Raw genomic sequence first — 12,596 nt, forward strand, 5'->3', positions numbered from 1 at the left:
TTATTTATTTATATGACAAAAAATGTCACTCTTGCTAACACCTACTGATCAACAGGTTTAACGCAAGCATGAAGCAAAACTGTCATCTTTGAAATAAGGTGAAACTTTCATTTTACCTCTCCCTAACAATTAAATTTTTATTTATGCTAAGTCTTCAGGATCACTTGCAATTAAATTCCCTTGCGCTCCCTTACTGGAAGTAAGAGCAGGGTAAACACGTTTTTGCTGCACTTAGGTTTATGGCTTGTCACAGCGTGGCACCTCCGAGAACAGCTCCAGTTACTTGCTAGCACAGAACAGAAATCTGCTCTACTTGCCAACTAAAACTCATTTCAAATTCTAAACAAAGATTTCAAATAAATTACTTTAACCTATGTCCCTCAATTTCCTAATCCAAGAGGATTTTATAATCTTCCCTTTCTACTTAAATTTTTCCTGGCTCACTATTTTGAAAACAATTCTTAACAGAAATAATACATGCCCAATTTTCTCTCATTCACAGAATCATATAATCACAGAATGCATGAGGTTGGAAGGGACCTCTGGAGATCATCTAGTCCAACATCCCTGCTCAACAAGGGTCACCTACAACATGTTAGACAGGGTTGCATACAGGCAGGCCTTGAAGAACTACAGAGAAGGAGACTCCACAACCTCTCTGGGCAACCTGGTCCAGTGCTCCGTCACTCTCACAGGGAAGAAATTCCTCCTCACGGTCAGGCAGAACTTCCTGTGCTTCAGTTTCTGCCCATTGCCTCTTGTCCTGTCACACGGGACAACTGAAAAGAGTTTGTCCCCGTCCCCTTGACACCCTCCCTTCAGGTACTTGTACACATTGATCAGATCCCCCCTCAGTCTTCTCTTCCCCAGGCTGAACAGGCCCAGCTCTCGCAGACGTTCCTCACAGGGCAGGTGCTCCAGCCCTCTGATCATCTTTGTAGCCCTATGCTGGACTCTCCCCAGTAGCTCCATGTCTCTGTTGTACTGGGGAGCCCACAACTGGACACAGGATTTGAGATGAGGCCTCGCCAGGGCTGAGTAGAGGGGCAGGATCACCTCCCTCCACCTGCTGGCAACACTCTTCCTAATGCACCCCAGGAAACCATTGGCCTTCCTGGCTACAAGGGCACATTGCTGGCTCATGGTCAACTTGTCGTCCACCAGCACTCCCAGGTTCTTCTCTGCAGAGCTGCTCCCCAGCAGGTCAGCCCCCACCTTGTACCGGTGCCTAGGGTTATTTCTCCCTAGGTGCAGGACTCTGCACTTGACCTTGTTGAACTTCATGAGGTTCCTCTCCGCTCAACTCTCCAGCCTGTCCAAGTCTCTCTGAATGGCAGCACAGCCCTCTGGTGTGTCAGCCACTCCTCCCAGCATGGTAGCATCCGCAGACTTCCTGGGGAGGCACTCTGTGCCCTCATCCAGGTCATTGATGAAGAAGTTGAACAGGATGGGACCCACTACTGAGCCCTGGGGGACACCACTAGCCACAGGCCTCCAACTGGACTCCACGCTGCTGAGGACAATCCTCTGAGCTCTGCCTTTCTCAATCCACCTCACTGTCCACTCATCTAACTCCCCCCCCCCCCCCGCCCCTTCCTGAGCTTGCCTAGAAGGATGTTGTGGGAGACAGTGTCAAAAGCCTTGCTGAGGTCAAGGTACACAATATGTCCACTGCTCTCCCCTCATCTACCCAGCCAGTCATTCTGGTTTCTGCATTTACTGTTCCAGTAAACATAATCTACTGGGGAAAGTAAATCTGATTTTTTAAACTTTTTTAACAGAGGCTGAGAAAAGAATTGCAATATGTTCTTTTTTATACCTCATCTACAAGTAAGACGAAAATTCAGGTCTGCAAAACACAGTTATTAGGAACGTATTATTTTAATTCATCTATTTATTTCTGATACTTTTCTTCTGTCAGTCTTGGAAGATAAATCAGCAGTTGCAGCAGCAAGGCCTTCACAAAAAGCATCCCTTTATTCCAGTAGAAATCCAGATAAGTGATGTTGATGTTAATCAGACTGACATCAGGGTGGCCAGTTATAATTTTCTCAGCTGGAGACCACCACTTAGAGGCAGCCCCAGTCTGTGTTTTCTCCCCAGCTGGGTTACGGATGGTGCTGGTAGTAACCCAGAGCACCCCCAGTGCTCCCTGAAGCTTTCAGAAGGAAGGCTACATTGCAGCTTTGCTGGCGCTGTGTCTTTCCCACTGCAATGCTCTCTGCAAGGGTGAGCAAAAGGGATTGCCAGTTTGGGAGACCTGTTACCCCATTCTTGGTTACATTGCAACTGAGAGCGTGGCAACTGTATGGTAACTGCTAATCAACAAAGTTTTAGAAACAAGTTAAATCAGGCTCTGAACTACAGAAAAGAGCCAGGAACATTATTTCACTGATGGTCTTTCCTTCTCCAAAAAACTTTTCCACATGTTCTGCCATCAGTTTAAGGCCTTTTAGAACAGTCTTTAATGAGTTCTTAAAAATGTCTTTTAAGGAAGGGAAGATATAGCAGCAGAGACTAGAGTATTTCACATTTTATTTTTATCATAGACATTAAGCAGTGTTTCTGCACCGGCTGACCTCAATAACTGTTTCTAATCCAGAGGCAAATAGCCATAAGTTTTAATTATGGCTCTTACCCTTTAGATGTTAGTGAAATGGTAAGAACTGTAAAGTCTGTTCTCTCAGTTATGAAAGCTGGGATGAGGTAAAATGCAGGTCAGTGAATGATAATGGCGTGAAAAGCAAAGTTCAAACACTGTTCTTGGTAATCCTGGTGGATATCTAGCATGAATGCTAGGAAGCTTGACTTCTCGAGCTTATGTCCTATGTCATTTTCATTGGTTGCATTTTCCATCCCGGAGTTCCCTGGAGTAGCAGACCCCAGTAAAACGAGCAGGCAGCCCTTGCTAAGGCTACCTGGTTCCCTAATGACAAGGAAAGCCCAGGCTCACAACACAGCTTTCCTCTGACATTTGCTTAAGCCATGTGAGTGCATCAAGATTGTTCGGTGTCCTAGTGATTTGCCTTCCTTGGTGTGACAAGACCTCTCTTGAACTACTTCCTTCCTAAACCCTTTTATCAAATGTAGCCCACCTCTTGATGTAGGTGAACTTCACTTTTTGATGGAAAACTTTATCTTTTGGAAAAACATTTTTGTCTAAAAGTATATTTTCACTTGAAAAAATCCATTTAAGTAGGATAATTGATTGCCTGGCTAAGAAAAAAAAATAAATAATAAAATTAAAAAAAAAGATGGAGGGGAAGGAGGGAATGAGCAAAAATGAGGGTTAAATGTTAAATTAGTTCTGTTTGCTTTAATCGAGTTTTGGGGAAAAGTTTTTTAAAAAAAAAGGAATAATGACTACTCCATCATGGAAACATTTGCTTATATTTATACCACCGTAGTTTCCTTCCTCTATCTGTGTTTCTGTTCGAGTAGCTATTTCTCTATAACTTTATAGACTTCTTTATAGGAGAGCAAAGCCTTGTTTATTTTTGAATGCTCTGGTTTTTTTGCATGATCAAGTTTCCCCAAAGCTCCAAACCCAAATTGTAATAGCCTTTCCTAGTAGTCCTTTTTCCAGAAAAAAGCCTCTTCTAAAATCTCAGAAGAAAAACAGCCTGACCCTGACTGTTTACGATCTTCGTTAGAAGCTGGATTTAGCAGTTAGAGTAGCTCTTGCTTCCCAGGCTACATTTTGGGTTGGGGTTTTTGACCAGCACCCAAGCAGTGGTGCCTCCTGGCCTCCATCTGGTGCTGAAGCGGACCAAGACGAGGGCCAGCGCTGATGCCTTGTCCTCAGCTTGCCACAAGATGGCAATATCTCAGAGCGTTACTGCGGGATGTGAACGTGCTCCGAATTGGCACTCTGTAATATCCTGGGGAAGGGCTTTGTTATATTTATGTTACATATTCCATTTTGTAAATGCCAATACGTGAGCCTGTCCTTTCTCCACTCCAGCTCTCCAGTCCTTTCTCTAGGGTATTTTACATGCTGCTTTTAACTAGCAGTTTGACTTCAGCTGCTGTGCTCAGGCACTTCTAGGCACAAGTTCTGTTTCCTCAATTAACTTAACCTTGTGTTTCCACCCCAGAGAAGCAAGTAGAGTCCAATAGCTCTTAAATAAGGAAATTCATGTTGCTGTCCTGGGTATGCGCAGTCTGGAAGAGAAAATGGGAAATTTTTATTGTCTACAACCAGATGATGTTTGAATTTTCACTTAAACCTATGTTGGGCATACTCTGCTGATAGTCCCTGAGAGATGGGTACATTATACACCATGTATATATCGCTGACTCCTTTGATGCTTGAGGAGCGAAACCAAGATGCCAGATGAGTGAAAGAAAGAGATTAGGACAGCGTTTTGACTGCAGCCTTACTTCCTTCATAGGTACAAGGGTCTGAAAGGATATCTTTGACCTCGTAAAACTAGTCAGTGTGGTACTGTATTTCCTTCTGGATTCATACTTACTTCAAAGAAAAGAATTTGTAGGCATGGGAGTGTGTTTTAAATATAAAATAGAGCTTCAGCATAATACTTTATAGTCCAGCAAACCAAATGCTTAGATGACTATTGACTTGAAAACACTATATATTTTTGAGTGAAAGGATTCTTCAGTAATGTTTCAGAATTTTGAATGAATTTATCATGAAATGAGGAGTGCCTGGGTGAAAAGATTTTCTGTAAGTACCAACAGCTCATAGAGACATCCTGTACACCTTTCACATCACTGTGCTCCAGACTAATTAACTAATTTATTAACTCATTCTGGACCCCTTTTCATGAAGTTGAAAAAGAATTTAAACCAACTCTTAACTCAAGGGCTAGAATTTGAGCTGGCACATCCTTCAACTGTAGCTGTTTAAAAATGGTGTTTTTAGACATCACCTTGCTAGACTGATGGTGCCAGAAGACCAGTCTTAAGAGAGAGCACACTAATCAGCTAAGGAAAAGGTTAGTGTGAGAAAAAACTAGACTCCCAAGAGCAAGGTATAGGGCTAACGAAAAAAAAAATAAAGGTGGGCTTAAGGATTACTCCAGCAGATGTCTGACTATATTTAGGACTACCCACCCAAGGCCACCCTGCAAAATTTAGATCTGCAATGATGATATTCAGTGGGCTGAAATTAGCCTTAGCCTGAAACTAAACCTAAATCTGATCCTTAGGCTTAGTCAACCAATCAGGCTATGATCTTATTCTTTTCCTGAGGCAAGCAAGTTTAATTACAACCAGGAAACATCACATATGACTTATGCTACAGTTTGTGTTAGGGAACTGCTGCTATTAGGAGCTATTGGGCTTCATACATACCTAGGACGGGCCTTGGACTAGGATCTGAGCCAGCAGGAGGGGACCAACTGGAGTTACATTTAGGTTTTGTAGGTGCTGCCCAGTTTGTTGCTGACAGTGGTTTATGTTAATTGGACAATTCTAGGTCTAGGTCATGCAAGTGTCACCAGCTGAGGTAAAGAAATTTGGATAGGAAACTGTACACTTGGTCATGTACAATGTCTGGCAAGGGCTTGCTAGACTAGGTTAGGCTTGGTGATCTTAGAGAAGAACATTAAATCAAACCAATATTAAAGAAAGCATTAAAAGAAGAAACACCATAGGGATTGCCAGGAGTAACTGGTTTATCATGAGATTAGGGTTCAAACCAGTAAGGGCTGATCTGCTGACTTGACCACCAGAATTTAGATTAGTAGAATTTGGGCTGGCATCTGTAGAGCTCCACAGGACAAATTTCCATCTTGGGTGGGTGTGGGTTTGGGGCAAATAAGGCTGTCAGTCCTGGGTATAAAACAAATAGCTAAGGCAGGATTAGGATTGACTCTTGGGTCTAGAAATCAATCAAATCCTGAAATTCAGACTAACAGGAAACACTAGGGTGATGGGATTATTAGGACAGACCTACAGTGAGGCTGGCTGAACTTTGCAGTTGGATGGTGGCACACAGCCACTGACCTAAGGCTTGAAATGAAGCTGGAGGTACAATGTATATTTAATACAATTGCAAAACGTCTGCAAGTCACACCAAACTGAAGAGCTCCAGTGACAAAGAAGAGTATTTTGGTTGACTTCAGTGGGCACTGATGTGTTTTATTTGTTTGTGTACACTTAACAAAAGCATAAAGTGAAAATATTCAAATGAAAATTGTGTATAAACAAGTTAGGAATGCACCTATGAATATGCCTTGGTGTTCTTTACCAAGGAAGGCAGGAAATAAGTCAGCATGGGGATGTGGTTCCCCTTGATCTCTGTCCATAAATGTTAGTGAAGATACTCTTAAAAGCTCACAATAGGAAAAATATTGATTCCACTATGTTTTTTCCATGTTTAATATTTTCCCAATAGAACTAGGAGGGATGGAAAGCAATTCAAGCCATCTAAAATAATGAGGCATTTCCTCTCCTTCCACTATTTAAAATAAATTGTCTTTGGGGAGGGTGAGGAGGCATTCCTGGCAATAATTGAATAGGTTTGCTTTATTTTATTCCTTTCAAACATACTGAAGCCGTCTATAATAAGTAAGTCTTCTCCACCTGGCAGCTTTGATAACACTATCCACCTCCTATAATAAATAGGATCAGCCTTCAGCACCACTTTCACTGACATTTGTCTTGTAATGCTATGTTTTCTGTGAGTGCAAGGCTAAACATAGAGGTTACCGTGTTTGTGACGGGTCTTTAGCCTGTCTGCGTAGCTGCTGCTGTAGTGAACAAACATCTCATTTTTGCCCACTTTATCTACTAAACAAAGATTAGCTGACATCAAGCAGTGAGCAAAAGAAGAAGGGGAGAGGTTGCACGAGGATCCTCTTTAATACAATATCAAAAGCGGATCTTTCAACAGCAAGATAAAAAGACCAGCATCCTTACCTCCTTTGCATGCACTTCCTGACCTCCAACTGTCTGCTTGGGGAGGGTGAAAAACATTATACTTTGAGTAATGACCCTGCTACGAAATGACCATTTTACTAGAACAGCCCAGAAGATTTGTGCCTTGTCTGGGAATCACGCTGGGTTTGGATTGTTGTCATCTGGCTGGAGCACCCTGATGGACTTATTTCTCTGCAAAACTCAGAGCTGGCAGAGAGCTAGCAATGTGGTCTCAATAAGATTACTGGTTTCCTAGCTCAGAAGACAGAAGTCTTTTGCTACCATCTTGAAACTCCTAGAGAATGTAGATTTATAGAGCAGCCAACCACACAGGTTAATACAAATTATGAAATCCTGTATATCCAAGAGACTATTTTAGCTTATTGGCCAATACTAATATTCACTGAAATTGATTTAAATAATATCAGAATCCAGAGGATTTAATCAAAAAAGAATCCAATCTCTTGTTTCCAAAATGAAACAGCTTTCACTCACTTGCATTTCTAATGTGGGGGGAATCTTTTGTACTAGGATTTTAATTTATAGAGACAGACAAGAAAGTAAACATACCTTTAAAAACTGTACAATTTCGATATCATGAAAAGCATTTTGCCCCTTCTGAATCTTCCCCTGTTTCCCCCCACCACCATGTTGCCCCAGTAATGGATGGATACAAGAACATTTTTCTTGTATATTTCATCTGCAAAACTGTTTCTTACTGATGGCCAAAAATACCCTAATACTCTTTCTAAATGAAAAGAAACACGAAATGAAACAAACTCTTAAGCTCTTCTGGTATTATATAGAAGTGGCCCTGAAAGAGCAATGAGAGGTTCTGCAGGCAGAAAAACAACCAAAAATATGGAGACTTTCTGAACCACAGCTAGGCATCAGGGACGGAGGTCTTAGCCTGGAAAAGAAAGTAGTACTGCAAGTGATCGGCAGTTTCCTGGGGAAAAGGGGAAAGGCAAAGGAAACAAGGAGACAATGATAAACTGGTCTGTTTGGGTCTTAATCTCAATAGATTTAGCCTAATCTCAATAGATTTAGCCTAGATTTGCATGATGGAAAACAATGCTGTAAGTATTTGGACAGTCATAATAAGAATCTAGGCAGAATGTTGCATCCACTTTGTTTCTCTGAATCTTACTGTGTGGACCTCAACAGTACCTGCATATAAAAATAACTAGAGATAAATTGATTTCTTCAGAAACCAATCTTCTCTAGAAAATGCACTAATATAGACTGGGATTAATATGCTTTAATGGTTGAGACCATGTCAGGTCCGGTGATAGAGTTTTGTCTGTTAGAGCTGTGATACTTTCTTAGTTTGAAAGCTAGAAATGAGCACAATGTTGGTGATAACATGGAGCAAGAACAATCCTGTTTTCTGCTTTTTAACATGACAAATCTGAAGAATACCATACCCCTATATTGCTGGAACAGCAAAAATAGTAATGAGCAGTTTGTTCCCTGTGCTTTAGCTGGAACTGAAAATATGCACATTACTCAGTTCCATGTGATACAAAAGTTTCAAGAATGCTGGATATCTTTATGGTGCCAGAGAGTAGTAAAACATCACAATTGGCTTTCAAAGCCACATAGTTTTCTCTGTCCAGTGAAGCTGAACCAAAATTTGAATGTCTTTGCAAGTAAGTCATGTTTTCTTTATGTCTTTATGAGTCAGTCTAATAAAGGGAATCATACATTACTCTCTTTGTTTATTGGTTGGACCAACACAACTGTATGTGCTGTTATTGTGGTCATTCTTTGCATTAATGATCTCCTTTCCCATGCTTTCTCTTTTCATCTCTTGCTCCAGTCAGAATTTAACTATTTTGTTACCATTTTCCAAGTAAAGATGCTTCATTTCAATATAATACGAACAGATGATTTCATTTCAGGTGGAAAATAGGGTGTGGTATCTATAATGTGCCTATTAAGTTTTTTCTGACTGGCCTCTACTTGAACCTGACTATTCTTTTGGCATCTCACACAGGTGTAAGAATGGCTGTCCTAGGAGCAATTCAGTGAGCACACGAGCCCCTTTTAGCAATTTGAGAAGCCTTGAGTAGATTCACATTGTCTATGATCCAGTCCTGTGCCTAATAATAGTGATGCCTCTTTCTTAAAACAGAGCCCTTCCTTTTCACCCCCATCCATCTCAGACAAATACCTGCACATTATCTGCAATATACTCATTAATCTGCAAACACTTAAATTTTGTCAGAATAGTTGATTCTTAAGAAGAGTGATTGGGTCAGCTGGAAACCTGTCAATAACCATCTAGATCTCAGAGGCACGGTTTAAGTCTTTTTTCTTAATACTTTCCAGGGGCAAACTATGAATTCTAAAGCCACAGTAGGGTTTTGTTTCTACAAAGCTATTACAATCTTCCAAACTGTTTCATACCACTAAAATAACGAGCTCTCCAGATGGTCTGACAATTTCCAAGAGCAAGGTAGTGACCCATAATAGTATTGGGATCATTAAAAGAGGAGTCATGCTGCAAGAAGGTAATATGATGGATCTTCTAGGCTGGCCAGAGAGAGTTGGTCATGGCACTGACAAGCCCTTTTGGCCTGCTTAGCACATTCCATCCCAGTAGCCTCAGACAAGTTTATGTAGTTTGTCATCCAGTAAAAGGGTAAATTTTCATGGCTGCTACTGAAAAGAAATAAGGGAAGGCACTTTTTTCTCCCTGTCTGGTGGAGGAGAGGGAGAAGGGACGTGGGGAACTCAATCTGAAGATATAAAAAACAATCCAACACTTTTTACCAGGCAGAAGAGATTGATCTTCTATAATGGTGCTTAATGGTTGGGAGGTATACTGGGGAAGACAACAGCCAGCTGGGTTGCAACTGCAAGAGGAAAAAGAAGTGAAAATGAGATATTGTTGGACTTGGCCTTCGACCTGGTATGCAGGAGGATTACATATTCAGCAATGAGTTTAGGACTAACAGGACAGGAAAAGTAGACTGGAATGTGAAAACTGAGGAGTGGGCAGGAACTTAAAGATATGAGTGAGGCTGAGACAAGAAGTAATTGAATGGGAACAGGTTAGATGTAGGTGAAAATAATCACATAATTAAAGATGATATTGAGAGCATACAGCAAGAGTAGAATTATATGAATTCTCACCACACTTTTTAGACTTTTGAGTACTTGATTTCTGAGATCACTACTGGAGTGGTGCATGTTGCGTGAAGGAAGATACAATTTTCAGCAGCAAAATAAGAAGTAGCTAGGCTATATCATAACTGAAGACTCACACTGTCTAGTTACTGCCCTTTAACTGCAGTTATCACAGCAGAAAATGTATGTTTTCTCTACTGATTTGAAATAAGATGTAAAGTCACTGAGCTCCAGTTATACAATATGGGTAGTTTGAATGTTTTTGTCATATGCGCTTAGGGTCTAGTATTTTGTCAAATGTTTTAATGTTGAAGATGGCGAGTAACAGAAATGCCAGTACATAGCTTGAAGGATTTGTTTGCAAGAATATGTTTATCCCATGACCTACCTTGCCTACTCTCATTATATAGAAATATTTCTCATACGCTAGGAACAGATGTGATTTTCTGTGATTTTTACTGTTTTGTGGACCATGATAAAGCAGATAAAGTAGAAACTGAAGTAAGGCTAAGCAGCTATTCTTCGCAATATTTTAAAGCACATGCCTGCATGTGGCTAAGAGTCAAATGTGGCCAAGACTGCCTAGGGAAGTGTAAGGTTGTTGATGCACCTCTATCAAGAGGGGAACCAAGAAAAGGACTAACAGGGGTAGGAGGGTAACATAAGTAGCATTAAGTGCTAAGTGCTCAGGAAAAGTCCTCCCAATATCTTTTTTGCTTATCTGTTCTGAGTTTTAGAGTAAGTATTAAATGAAAAAGTTTATGGTCTCTGTGATTATCTAATATCCATTACCCATTATCTATTAGTATCTAGTCTACTGCCAGCCACCTCAGCTATTTCTGCCCTTTGAATGTTACTAAGAAAATTTGTTAAAGTCTGATGAAATTTATTGCTTCAGTATAAATTACTAGAAGTGGTAAACACTGGAAATGCAGCTTCTTGTTTTGAAAACCATACTCACGTCATATACATATATTAAAAAAAAAAAAAGAATAAGAAAAAAGAAGAAAATTTCTTGCTATAGAGAAATGTAGTGTTAGTACTTGGATGAGAAATATTTGATGCTTTTGAGGGTATATAAGGATGTGTGAAGAAAGACCTTGGCATTCTGGGCTTCCCAAAGATGGTTGAGTTTTCAAATGGAAGTAATTGCTGCCTTCTATTTTTGGACAGAAGTAGAAAAGTTCCATTATGTTTTGGAAGTAAAGTACCAGAATTTGAAGTTGTGATAATCTCTGACAGATACTTTATTATTCCACATCTAAATCGATCATCTATTTCACAATATAAACAACAACAGTGATAACTAGAATAAAGCTTGCTTGAAAGTTTCCTAGGCGGGCTTTATTTATGTCCTTAACTTTCACTAATTTATTTGAAAAGTTTGTAATTTTGAGGCCCTGCTTAATTCACTTTAGAGATATAGATGTGGTGCACACAGATTTGAAGTTCTTTTTCTGAAGGCCTGAACACTTAACTAAAGTTCTTCTAAATGCTAATTTAGCATTTTGTACTATGTTGATTTACCCAGGTTGTTCTGCTGGTTTTTTGCCTTTTCAGGAGAAAGGGAGATCTGCAGGCAACATTTTTATCTTAATATGGCCCAAAATAAAAACTGCCCCTACAGATTTCATCCAGTTTGTGCATTGGATATGTTTTACCTGATGGCTTCCCAGTGGATCCTGTATGTCATTCTCTCAACACACCCCACATGCTGGGACTTTTAACAAAATAAAACTAGTACTACTTATGTATGTGTCCAACTCAATAAGAAGTAAATAAGAGAATGGTTCCAAAGTGATGGTATCTTGAAATGGCATTGCAGTAAAATAGTAACATTCAATTTCACAGCAAAAGCAATCCCAGTACTCAAGCTCTGTGTTATGATGCCTCTCTGATATTTAAAGGGAAGAAGCTAGAAATTCCCCTAGGCAGTTCTCACATTTCCTCCTGTAACATGTTAAAACAGCAAAAGATGAACGTAAGATGAACATCATAGGATGTTGTTATTCCACTGTTTCCTTATGTGTCAGACCCAACTGCTCATAGAAATTTAGTTTGTTTTCTGTTCTAGACGTAATGTAATGCCCAATGCTTGGGTCTGATGTATCTGTATGAGACTTTTGGCACAATCCCAGTGTGAGCTTTGTTTTGTTTTGTTTTGTTTTCCAAGGGAAAAAAAAAACTTTAATTTAGACTACTGCATTGACTAGAGCTGTATTGTTTATTTTATTTGTAAAACTGGTTCAAATAACAAATTGCATGCTCACCAAAGGAGTCTTTTTGTTGATACAGTGGGAACACAGCTTACTGCAGTAGTTTTTCAATCTATGGTTCATGAACCCTGGGGAATCTTTGGACTGTTTCTTCATTAGGCTTGTTTTGCTAAGAAGACCACAAAAAGTATTGTCAGTAGATTTAAAGCCATAGTACAGTGACTGATGCTTCTGTAGAAAAATATTATGTAGTTTGCAATTGGATAAAAAGATTTAACCACTGCATTTGGAAGTTGCTGAGATAGCTGTATACTTCCGGGTGTTGTCCCAGATTCTACAAACAGACTAAAGTGTTGCTCA

This window comes from Rhea pennata, chromosome Z (genome assembly GCF_028389875.1).
Source record: "Rhea pennata isolate bPtePen1 chromosome Z, bPtePen1.pri, whole genome shotgun sequence".
Lineage (NCBI taxonomy): Eukaryota > Metazoa > Chordata > Aves > Rheiformes > Rheidae > Rhea > Rhea pennata.